Raw genomic sequence first — 10,558 nt, forward strand, 5'->3', positions numbered from 1 at the left:
AAATCTCATTTGGTAATGCCAAATGTTTTTTGTTTTTTTGTTTTTTCGGGTTGATAAACACCCACGGCATCAATGAAATAATTGAAGCTCTCGGTCGCCTCCTCCGTCACTCCCTCTTCGTTAGTCATACTCGCCTCGATGCTCGGTCGACTTTGCGCTCGCTTTCAGTTGAGGCGTCTAATCGTCTGAAGTGGATGTTTTCTGCCTCGCTAACAGAATTTTACAGGCCGATGTGGGGGCAGCGGGGGGCATGGAATGAAATGCGCTGTAGAGATTATGTGTGACAATGCTTGTGTAAGATAATGTGTTTTCCCAGTTTTTGACATCCAGTCAATATATTGACAGTGTTTGTCACTACGGCGCGGCTTTGGCGCAGCATGTACGGTTGCCATCCGAGCCAGGTGACCTGTCATGCTTCGATTTGCTGTCACAGTTGATTTGGGCAGGTGAAAATCCTCAAGCCTGAAGAGAAGAATGGTAACAGCCATCCATCCCGCTTAGCTGCTGCAAGCACTTCAAAAACGGATTCAGATGCCATCGGATAACGTCAACACGTGAAAACGTGAGTTGCGGCCGAGGTTATCGTAGCGAATGAAAGCGAAGGAAATAACCAAAACTAGAATTGTAAAAACATTTTTTGCATCTATATATATATTGCGCGTCGTCCCGCACGCGGTCTGTCCTTCCGTCTGTCCCTTTTCAAAACGTACCTACTTCACCGCGCCGCCACTGCGCCGCTCAGGCAGTGGCTCACTACGATCGCGCGGGCATCTTAGCGAAAAAATGTTGTCTACCCACAAGCATTGCAATGAAATTGTTAGTTATTTAGTAGAGCTAAACATCTCTTTATTTTCACGATAAGCAATGAAGATGAACAAAAAGTTGAACCAAGCAACAACACTTTTGTGGGCCGAAGGCCCACCTTACCAGCCTTCCGCAGGAACTAGCTGATGAGCCGCCCGGAGGGCGGCGAACCAGCTAGTACAAAATAAAACCCAAAGGCTTTCTTTAAAAATGAAAGTGATCTGAAACTAAGTCTTATGTTTATAAAACTTACTGTAACACTGATTTTTTAAAAAAACCTTTTCCCGAGCAAGTCGGGTTTTTGAGAAATTGCCATGTTTTGTTTTCAAGTTTGACTGTGAAAGCGTGCGCAATACGCATTTCACCATGCAATGTAATTCATGGCTATGATGGTTCCGGAAAAAAAATTAAAAATCCACCTCTTAATTAATCTAACCCTTAATTAATAAATATGACTAAATTCTGTATATTACTCGATTACATTTTATTATTTTATGATTACTTTTTTGAAAACCTGTGTGCAAAAAAAATCATCTGCAAAAGTTGATTGCATCTCTGATCCCCCCCAAAAAACTGTAAATATTTGTTAACCGGTGTTAGCGAATAGTTTTTTTAATATACCACTCCTCGTGTCCTTTTTTTTAATCTTGTGCTTGGAATTTTATTTCTTTATTTATGTATGTTTATATTTGTCTGTATGCTTATATATATTTATTGATTCATTTGGAAAACCTAAATTAATAGTAAAGCTAATAAAAATTATACTATCATGAAGAATCTAAAAAAAAAAAAAAAAAAACTGCTCTAATAGCCTTTCAACACTAACTGCATTTATTTGTGAAAATACTACCAAAAAAATCGGACCGCGACACAGAAGGTAAAGGGACTGAAATGTTCTTCGTTTCCTGTTCCTGTTTTTTTGTTGTTGTTGTTGTTTTTTTTTTTAATCCAGCACCTCCTCAATCCTGTAACAAAGCGAGTGCAGGAGCCGTGCCAGCAATGTCACTGCAGGAGAAAGGTTATCCTAGGCGCAAGGATCTGTGTATAGAGTCAATCAGAGCTGTACGAACCCTTGATTGCCACTGACATTTACTGGGGGCCCATTTCCAATTAATCTTCAAGGGCCTCCACCTCTTGACGCCTGATTACGAACACCCCCGCGCCAGCTCCCCCACGCTCCCCCGACAAACTGGCTAATTTGTTTGGGGGGCATGTGCCTGGCAGAGGAAGCGCTCCTTCAGTGCTGCGACATTAAGACATAGTAGGAAAGGATTTGAATAAGAAGGCAGCCTTTCTGTAACCTTGAACAATTTGACTGCAAATTCATTTTGAAGCTTAAGCTCCTTTAGCAAAACTAAAGACGTGCGTCAAAAGAAATAATTTACCGCTAATTCTGGATCTCTTCATTAAAAGAAAAAAAAACAATTCATAATGTAGAGGAGGAAATTAGGATCATGCTTTTTTATGTGAAATAATGTATTTTTTGAATAAGGGTGCTAATTTTGTGTTTTCAAGTGTATACCTAAACAAATTTATTCATACTCAATTCGCATTGACGACAGCCAAAAGATCTTATTTTGAATGAGATGCATATTTCTTTTATCACTTTATTTCTTCCTCCTCTTGTGTCTGCCCTCCCCGCCACCCCGCCCAAAGAAATCAATGAGTTATTCCAAATGTATTAGCCAGTAAATATCTCCCTGACTCCGTCGATACAGATGATCGTCGTCTTTGTTGAGCCAAATATGGGCGACGCACACGAAGCTTTGAGTCACTGATGCAAAACACACGGCATGAATTTATGGTCTTGGATGTGTTAGCAGAAGAGGTAAACAATCCATATTACATATTAGTTACAGAACAATTGGGGAAGCCATCAACTTCGTAAAAAAACATGTTTTGTGTCATTTCATTCATACCAAGTGCATGGAAATGGGATGTCTGTAAAATCGGATTTAAAACTTGAAAGAGCACATCTGAAAAAAAAATGTTCTAGAAGAGGTCAGCACCGGTTGACCCAGACACAGTTGATATGGCATGACTCCTTCTTGTGACTGTCTCCAAGTCAGCCCTTACATCATTCAGAAGCACCGAAGAGGCAATGTGTCTCAATACGTCGTGTTTCTGCCTTTTCAAAAATGTTCACACCGGCAGAAAAATGTATCCCCTCCACAATATTTTTATGCCGAAAACACCAGCTCGGTCAAACCTGCAGTGCATTGTTTTCCGGCCCTAATTTCTGTTCATTTTTCATCCTGTCTCGCTACCTCAGTCTCATGATTGCAGCTAAATCACAAGAGTGGCACGTGTTATTCCCAAACTGTCCCCTGGACCAGTTTGATAACACCATTGCCACTCTGTCCCACCCCTCCCTCTTTTTCTCCTGCCACCTCCTCTTAGCCTCCCTCTGCCCCAGGCCGGTGTGCGCTGCAGACCATTGCCCACAGTGAAGCCACCCCAGAATCTTATCTTCTATGCAGGCTCTGTCCTGGTGTCTGCCTGTCCACTATTGCTTTGCATACCCTTTGTTTGTTTGTGTGTGTCTGCGTGCGTGTGTGTGTGTGTGTGTGTGTTCACAATTGTGCTAATCAATCTCATGACCAGTTACAGTACATCATGTGTTTTCTGATCTTTAAATTTGACCTACTTGTATCTCATGTGGCGGCCCGGTAGTCCAGTGGTTAGCACGTCGGCTTCACAGTGCAGAGGTACCGGGTTCGATTCCAGCTCCGGCCTCCCTGTGTGGAGTTTGCATGTTCTCCCCAGGCCTGCGTGGGTTTTCTCCGGGTGCTCCGGTTTCCTCCCACATTCCAAAAACATGCGTGGCAGGCTGATTGAACACTCTAAATTGTCCCTAGGTGTGAGTGTGAGTGCGAATGGTTGTTCGTTTCTGTGTGCCCTGCGATTGGCTGGCAACCGATTCAGGGTGTCCCCCGCCTACTGCCCGAAGACAGCTGGGATAGGCTCCAGCACCCCCCCGCGACCCTAGTGAGGATCAAGCGGCTCGGAAAATGAATGAATGAATGTATCTCATGTTGTGTACTTCTTCTGCCTCTTCTAGTTTTCACTTTAAACTGACAAAACTGTCAACCGTTGGACTCACATTGTGTTCTCACAAGAGCTTCAAATGAGAAATGCCAATGAGCACTCATCGCCTATGACAACTACCATTCAGTTCAAACTCTTCTCCACAATACAGACTGTGAACTTTAGTTACCAAGCATCCGACATAAGCAGCAGAAGGATTCCTTGATTGAATAACGCTCTCTTCCTCTATCCAGACTCAAAATGTTCAATTGGCATGAAAGAATGCCGTGTCAAGCACAATCTTCCATTATCATTGAGCGATCGAGAAAACATTTGAAAAACACTTTGGGGGGGGGGGGGCAGAGTTGCTAAGATCCTTTACAGTGGCGTCAAATTTACTTTAGCCTAAAAGATCCGATCTCACCGCCGCTACCCATTTTGCTTGCATTTCTTTCTTCCAAATGTGGTATTTCAAAATGCAAAACCATCCACGGCAATTAGTGTGAAGTTGCATTAAATCATATTGTACATGCTAAATTGATCAATTTGCATATACTCCTACCGGAACATGCAAAATGAACTGTGGAGCACATTTGTGCATTTGGCAAACGCAACCCCGGTTGCACAGGGTTAGTCAATCGGCTTCCACATCTGTTTGCATGCGCATTCAAGTTTGCGCTCTTTTTTTTTTTTTTTGCATGAACAAACCTTGAGTGAGCTAAATGAGGCCCTGAGAGGAGCTATAATGCAAATTCTTTGTGATATAAATGCAGCAAATATGCAAGTTATTTGCCAACCACAGACACGGAGTCAAATGGTCAACATCAAAGCCAATTTTGACCTCTTTTCTGTATTAAAAAAAAAAAAATCATCAACCTCGTTAATAGCTCTCGCCCTAGTTCCTTCTCAATTTCATATCCAGAGGTTCGTTAATTCTTTACGGTTCAACAAAGAGCCGGGAACTACCAGAGAGTTTTTTTTGGGCCGGCTTTACCCATTTGTGTACATCGAAATTATGTCTCTTGTTCAATTACATCTCAGTGGTGGATGGGATTAATATCTGGGTGAGAGGGAGGGGGGACAAGGGGGGGGGTGCCCCAGAGCGTCCGTTTTCTCGACAATCGACTGGCGTCATAATCAACATCTCCTCCGACACGCCGTTCAAATCCCCTTCCATCGACACCATTGATGTTGTTGATTTGCACTTCCACACGTTCGTCATGCTACTCGCCAGCTTGCGCCAGCTACACACATCCCTGCTCACGGCTCGAACCGCGCACACACACACATACAAAGATGCATGCGCTTTGCATGGCCCTCCAAAGGGCCGAAATGACTATCGACGTTTGGGTTTGCATTTGAAAAATGATGCTGCTGGCGATGGAAGGTGCAGGTGGACATACAGCAGTCCAGTTACGGTTGCCGTTCTACAGGGAGATGATTTTTGTTCCCGTTGGTTGTGATTGGCTTCATTTCGGGAAGCTACGGTAAATCATCGGGCTGGCACCGGAGCGGTTGTTCTGCGGTGATTTAGGAGCCTTTGTTTTCTTTCGTTCCGTCCCGTCCGGATGAGTGTTCAACTTTAGGGTGCACTCCTGTGCATCTGCGGGATTGTGTGGGATGAGGAAGGACAGGATTGCCGTGTCCTTGTCACAATTAGTCTGTTTATCTGTGTGATGAAGGTCATTCAAGGTCGCATCGTTTCTCAATAATTTTTTTTTTTTTAAATGGAGCTCCCTAATACCTGCGCTCCCCCTAGTTTCGCTTCATTTAGCAGCGTTGATTGAGATGAATATAAATACATCTCCACATTCCACGTGACAGGTTTTCACTTAGCTAATGATGTTTTGTTGACGAGCGCATTAGCTTGCCTAATTTTGCTCTCACGTGAAATATTAAAGCAAAAGCAATGCCAATTTTTAACGCCTAATGAGCTGAAGTCGGCGCGTGTTCATCAAATGATTCTTCTGACATGAGAAGGTGACATTAAGCGGCTCATTCGACAGTCGATTCGCTTTGAAATTTCACGTTAGAATGGTGAGATTTTATCCGAGTTGCAGAAACTTCAAAGGATGTTTGATGGCGGCGACGTTTGATCGGTTTTTGTGGCACGGCACCTAGATTTCTGACTCATAAGGCCCACGTTATCACACGTAGACTACAGTGCCGGACTTGGTCACGTGACAAGCCTTCCCCCTCCCCTCCTCATTTACGATGATTGGTTCTTTCTTCTAAATGGTTGGAATCCAGGTTTGGCCTCCCTGTTTGGCATTTGCTTGATGCCCACGTGACCGTGTATGTTGCTCTGGTTACCATCCTCCTCCTAGTGGAGTTCTCCAGTCCCAAACTCAGATGAACAAAAGATTTGTGTAAGGGAGGGCACTCATTGTTTAAAAAAAATAAAAAATAAAAATTAAGGGCGGCCCGGTAGTCCAGTGGTTAGCACGCCGGCTTCACAGTGCAGAGGTACCGGGTTCGATTCCAGCTCCGGCCTCCCTGTGTGGAGTTTGCATGTTCTCCCCGGGCCTGCGTGGGTTTTCTCCGGGTGCTCCGGTTTCCTCCCACATTCCAAAAACATGCGTGGCAGGCTGATTGAACGCTCTAAATTGTCCCTAGGTGTGAGTGTGAGTGTGAATGGTTGTTCGTTTCTGTGTGCCCTGCGATTGGCTGGCAACCGATTCAGGGTGTCCCCCGCCTACTGCCCGAAGACAGCTGGGATAGGCTCCAGCACCCCCCGCGACCCTAGTGAGGATCAAGCGGCTCGGAAGATGAATGAATGAATGAATAAAAATTAATGGTCATATGCTTCTATTCCAGCATTTGGTGGTCAATATGTTTGAGATTATTCCCCCCCCCCCCCCATCTGCTGGATTCCTTTTCACTTTTCTCTTGAAGTCAGTTCCACGGTGAAGATATTTTTAAAAAGAGTAGCTGATATGAATGATCGTCATGATGACATGACACGTTCAACATCAGCATATATTTCCATCTTTACAAACCAAGATTTATGATTGGAATTTCCACGTCTACCTGCAAGAAATGGACCTCGTTTTTTTTTTTTTTTTTTTCCCTGTCCGGATATAAATGAATGGGAACGGAAGCATCAATTCCAGCACACGCTTCAGAGACATCTGTTCCCTGCAGGCTTTGTATCAAGGCTGCACTTCTAGGCAGGTGTATTGCCTTTGTGCTTGAGACAGGGGAGCCAAGTAGCGCGGCGCCGAGGAGATCGATGCACCCCGGGAAGTGTTGTCTCCGCTTCTGCATGACATGAGGCTCAACCGTAAAGGGAGAGGTCGCGGCAACACCTGTGTCCATTTTGTGTGTTGTGGTGCATGCGCATGCACGTGCAACTTGCGAAATGGTCCTCATCCTCACAGGCTCGACACTTTCTGACACCAAATTGAAGCTGACAGTTTGCGTTGTGGTATATGGAACATTCCATGGCTTGAAGAATAACTCGGTGGGGAAATGTAGCAATATTGTTCATATTTCTGGTGCTGCCATCTTTGTGTCTTGTCTTGTGTCCGTCCAAACGGCGCACCGGCGATCCCTCTTCTCTCTCTCTCTGTCCTTCTCTCAAAATGATTGTACCTTTGAATCATTTGCATCCATTTTGATTTGATTGAAAGTATACGGGGACGCGTTTGGATCTCTAGTTTCACATTTGCCTTGTAAATGAAAGAATTAGAAAGGAAGAAGGGAGAAGGCAATACTGAACTGAACTCGGCCCCCTTATGTGTCTTTCCCTTTGGGCTTACTAAATCCAGATTAAAGGAGAGTTCACAGATAGGCGACAGGATCCAGCACCCATATCCAATCAAACGGTCCCCTGAAGGCAACCATGTGGTGCACACATATGTGCTCACAACCACACAGCATGACCCCCCTCCACCACTCCCCCTCGCGTCCTCCAGGAGTCCTCCATGAGAATCCCTGAGAAGTTATGAGCAAAAGTCCAGCATCTTGGATAAATGGGAATGTAAGAGAAGATGAACTGTGGCAAAAAAAAATAACAATTCTGAGTGCTCCATGAGCACAAGAAGACGAAGGGAGGAAGGGATGCTGGCGAATCGCTTTTGAAAGCTCGCACTTGCTCAGATGCCTTTGCGAAAGTCTGTTTGTTCCACTTCTTTTTTTTTTTTTTCCTGCTCCTCCGATGTGAACACACAACGGTGCTTTATTAGCGTTTGCAGGAAATATGTCACTGTATGTATTTCTCTATGTATTTTCTGCACTCTGTGAAATCCGTCTATCTGCCCAGCATCTTGCCCGTCTTCTCGGACCGCGCATAACATTTCATGACACAACTCGCACGACGACGCAAGGTCCCGGACAACCGAATAACACTTCCCCGAGCCATCGCACCGGGATCGGCGTGCAAATGAATCGCAGCGGGCGACCATTTCCCTGTCTGTCATCTACCTGCTTGCGAAGCGGAATGAAGCCGCGGCTCACGTTTTCCCTGACAAAAGGGGTGACGGTGAAAGGAAAGTGAAAAGGCTATAATAAATGCTACGAGGGGTGGGGGGGGGGGGTACAAGGAAGAGAGCGCGGTGTTTGAAAACGCTAACCTTTTTCGGATGCTGATTTGGTATTCATTATTAATGACCTTTCCCTACCTATGAGCTAAGCTGTAGCCAGGAAGCCCCTTTGTGTTAGAGCCTGCCAGAAGCTGGGGGTGGAGGGGGGGGGGGGGGGGGGGGGACAGGCTTGTTCAGACTTGTTGCCTGATGGATTTCTTCACTCGGCGTGTGTCTTTTTCAAACACACTGTTTAATTTGTCCCGCTGAGTCCACATGCTGAGCAAAGAATAGTCGGAACATATGCGGGCACGGAGTTAAAGTTCAGAGAAGCATGCTGGAAACAAATTAGGGGTCAGACATGGAAGATTGCCGTCGCCGTATTTACATTGTCCGTCGCTACCTGGCAGGGAGGGAGGCGGGCGTCCGACCGGCACGCGGGGAGCGCTCCGCCGGCTTCCTCTCGCTCATCTGGCATTCAACGCTCTCTCGATGCGATCGGGAGGCATTCTCATGCTAATCGAACTCGAAGAGCAACCGTGCATCCGCTCGCATTTTCATGCGAGCGTTTGTGAGTCCGGAACAATGGAATGAAAATGCGCTCGCTGATGCTCGACGTTCTATTCGCGCCGCCGCTGTCGCACGAACACGGCGAGAGACATCCTGCCAAGAACATTTCAACTTCACTGCCAGGAGAGCGTGAAAATATAGTCGTGTGAAAATATAGACCAGACAAAATGACATAAAGGCCACGCTTCATCCCATCCCCTCTCGACTTTTGCTTTCTCTCGAGCGGAGAATCAGGTGTTGTCACATTCCCCGGTGCGCCCCCTTTTTCCCTCCCCTAGAGCAATTAATGGCTCCTTGGAGTCCGGCACTCTGGCCTCAAAATGGCTCCCTATCTCGAATGGAGGTGTCGCCTCACCCTGACAACCGGGTCAAGCCCTCTGCGTATCATCAGTGTGCGCCAACAAAGCCACGAGTCAGAGGTCATCTCACCTTGTGATCTCTCAGTGGAATTGATCTGTTGTAGTGGAAATGGGTTTTTTGGAGCGACGTGATTTAGACACCAGCCAGACCCCTTTTTTTTTTTTTCTTACCCTTGTCAGACCTGCGTGAGAGGCCACATGGCTCCTGACATAGGACGCACAAAAGGAACTGCGGCCTAATTAGGCTAATTAGCTCTCCTTCAACCCCCCCCCCCCCCCCTAAGTCTGTTTGCATGTTTGTGTGTGTGACTCGATCCCCGGGTGCGGCGTTGCGCAGAAGCTTGCGTTTGTCCGTGTTTTGGGGCCAGAGTGTCAGTGAAGGAGAGGAGCTGTCAGCAGAGCCCATCTGTACAGCCGGCGCTCGGCACAAGCGCGCGGACGCCCACCCATGTCAAATGTCACCGCACTAATCTCTTTCCAGTGCGGCCCCGCTACAACCACAAGGGGCCGAGAGACAGACACAGCTCATTGCTTCCTTCGATGAGCTTCCCAGGAAAGTCTGCCACCGCAAAACTACAAGCTTTCCTTAAACGAGATCGGTAATATCCTCTCAATATTACTTTGGCACTGGCTTGCTGTTTTCAAAAGTGAGCATGTACCAAGATGAGTTCGATAGCACCCGCAAACTTCAACCGCAACCGTAAAGATGTTGCTCGTGCTATCATATTGTGTTGCCGTTGCCTTGCTGGTCTATTCAAAGTGGCGAAAGTGACCACAGCTACACCTTGTCTATCCAATGCTGATAGCACAGGGGTCTAAGCTAAAGCCCGGGGGCCAAATCTGGCCCACCACATCATTTTATGTGGCCCGCGGAAGCAAATCAAGCATGTCAATTTCCATGATGCTTGCGAAATTCTGAACCAAAATTTCAAATTGTCACATGCAATCCATAATAACGGTCATTATTCTTGACTTCTGATTTTAAAACCAGTTATTCATCAATTTGTTGTGCTGTTGTTGGATTAAACATTAATATGATTTCCCAAAATTCATACAAAATACAAAATAAAATAAAAATACAAAAATACAAAATAACTACAATGTGGCACACGACAAAAATGAGTTTGACACTCCTGGCCTAGGGGCGGTAGTCCAGCACGTCGGCTTCACAGTGCAGAGGTACCGGGTTCGATTCCAGCTCCGGCCTCCCTGTGTGGAGTTTGCATGTTCTCCCCGGGCTTGCGTGGGTTTTCTCCGGGTGCTCCGGTTTCCTCC

This window comes from Hippocampus zosterae, chromosome 9 (assembly GCF_025434085.1).
Source record: "Hippocampus zosterae strain Florida chromosome 9, ASM2543408v3, whole genome shotgun sequence".
Classification (NCBI taxonomy): domain Eukaryota; kingdom Metazoa; phylum Chordata; class Actinopteri; order Syngnathiformes; family Syngnathidae; genus Hippocampus; species Hippocampus zosterae.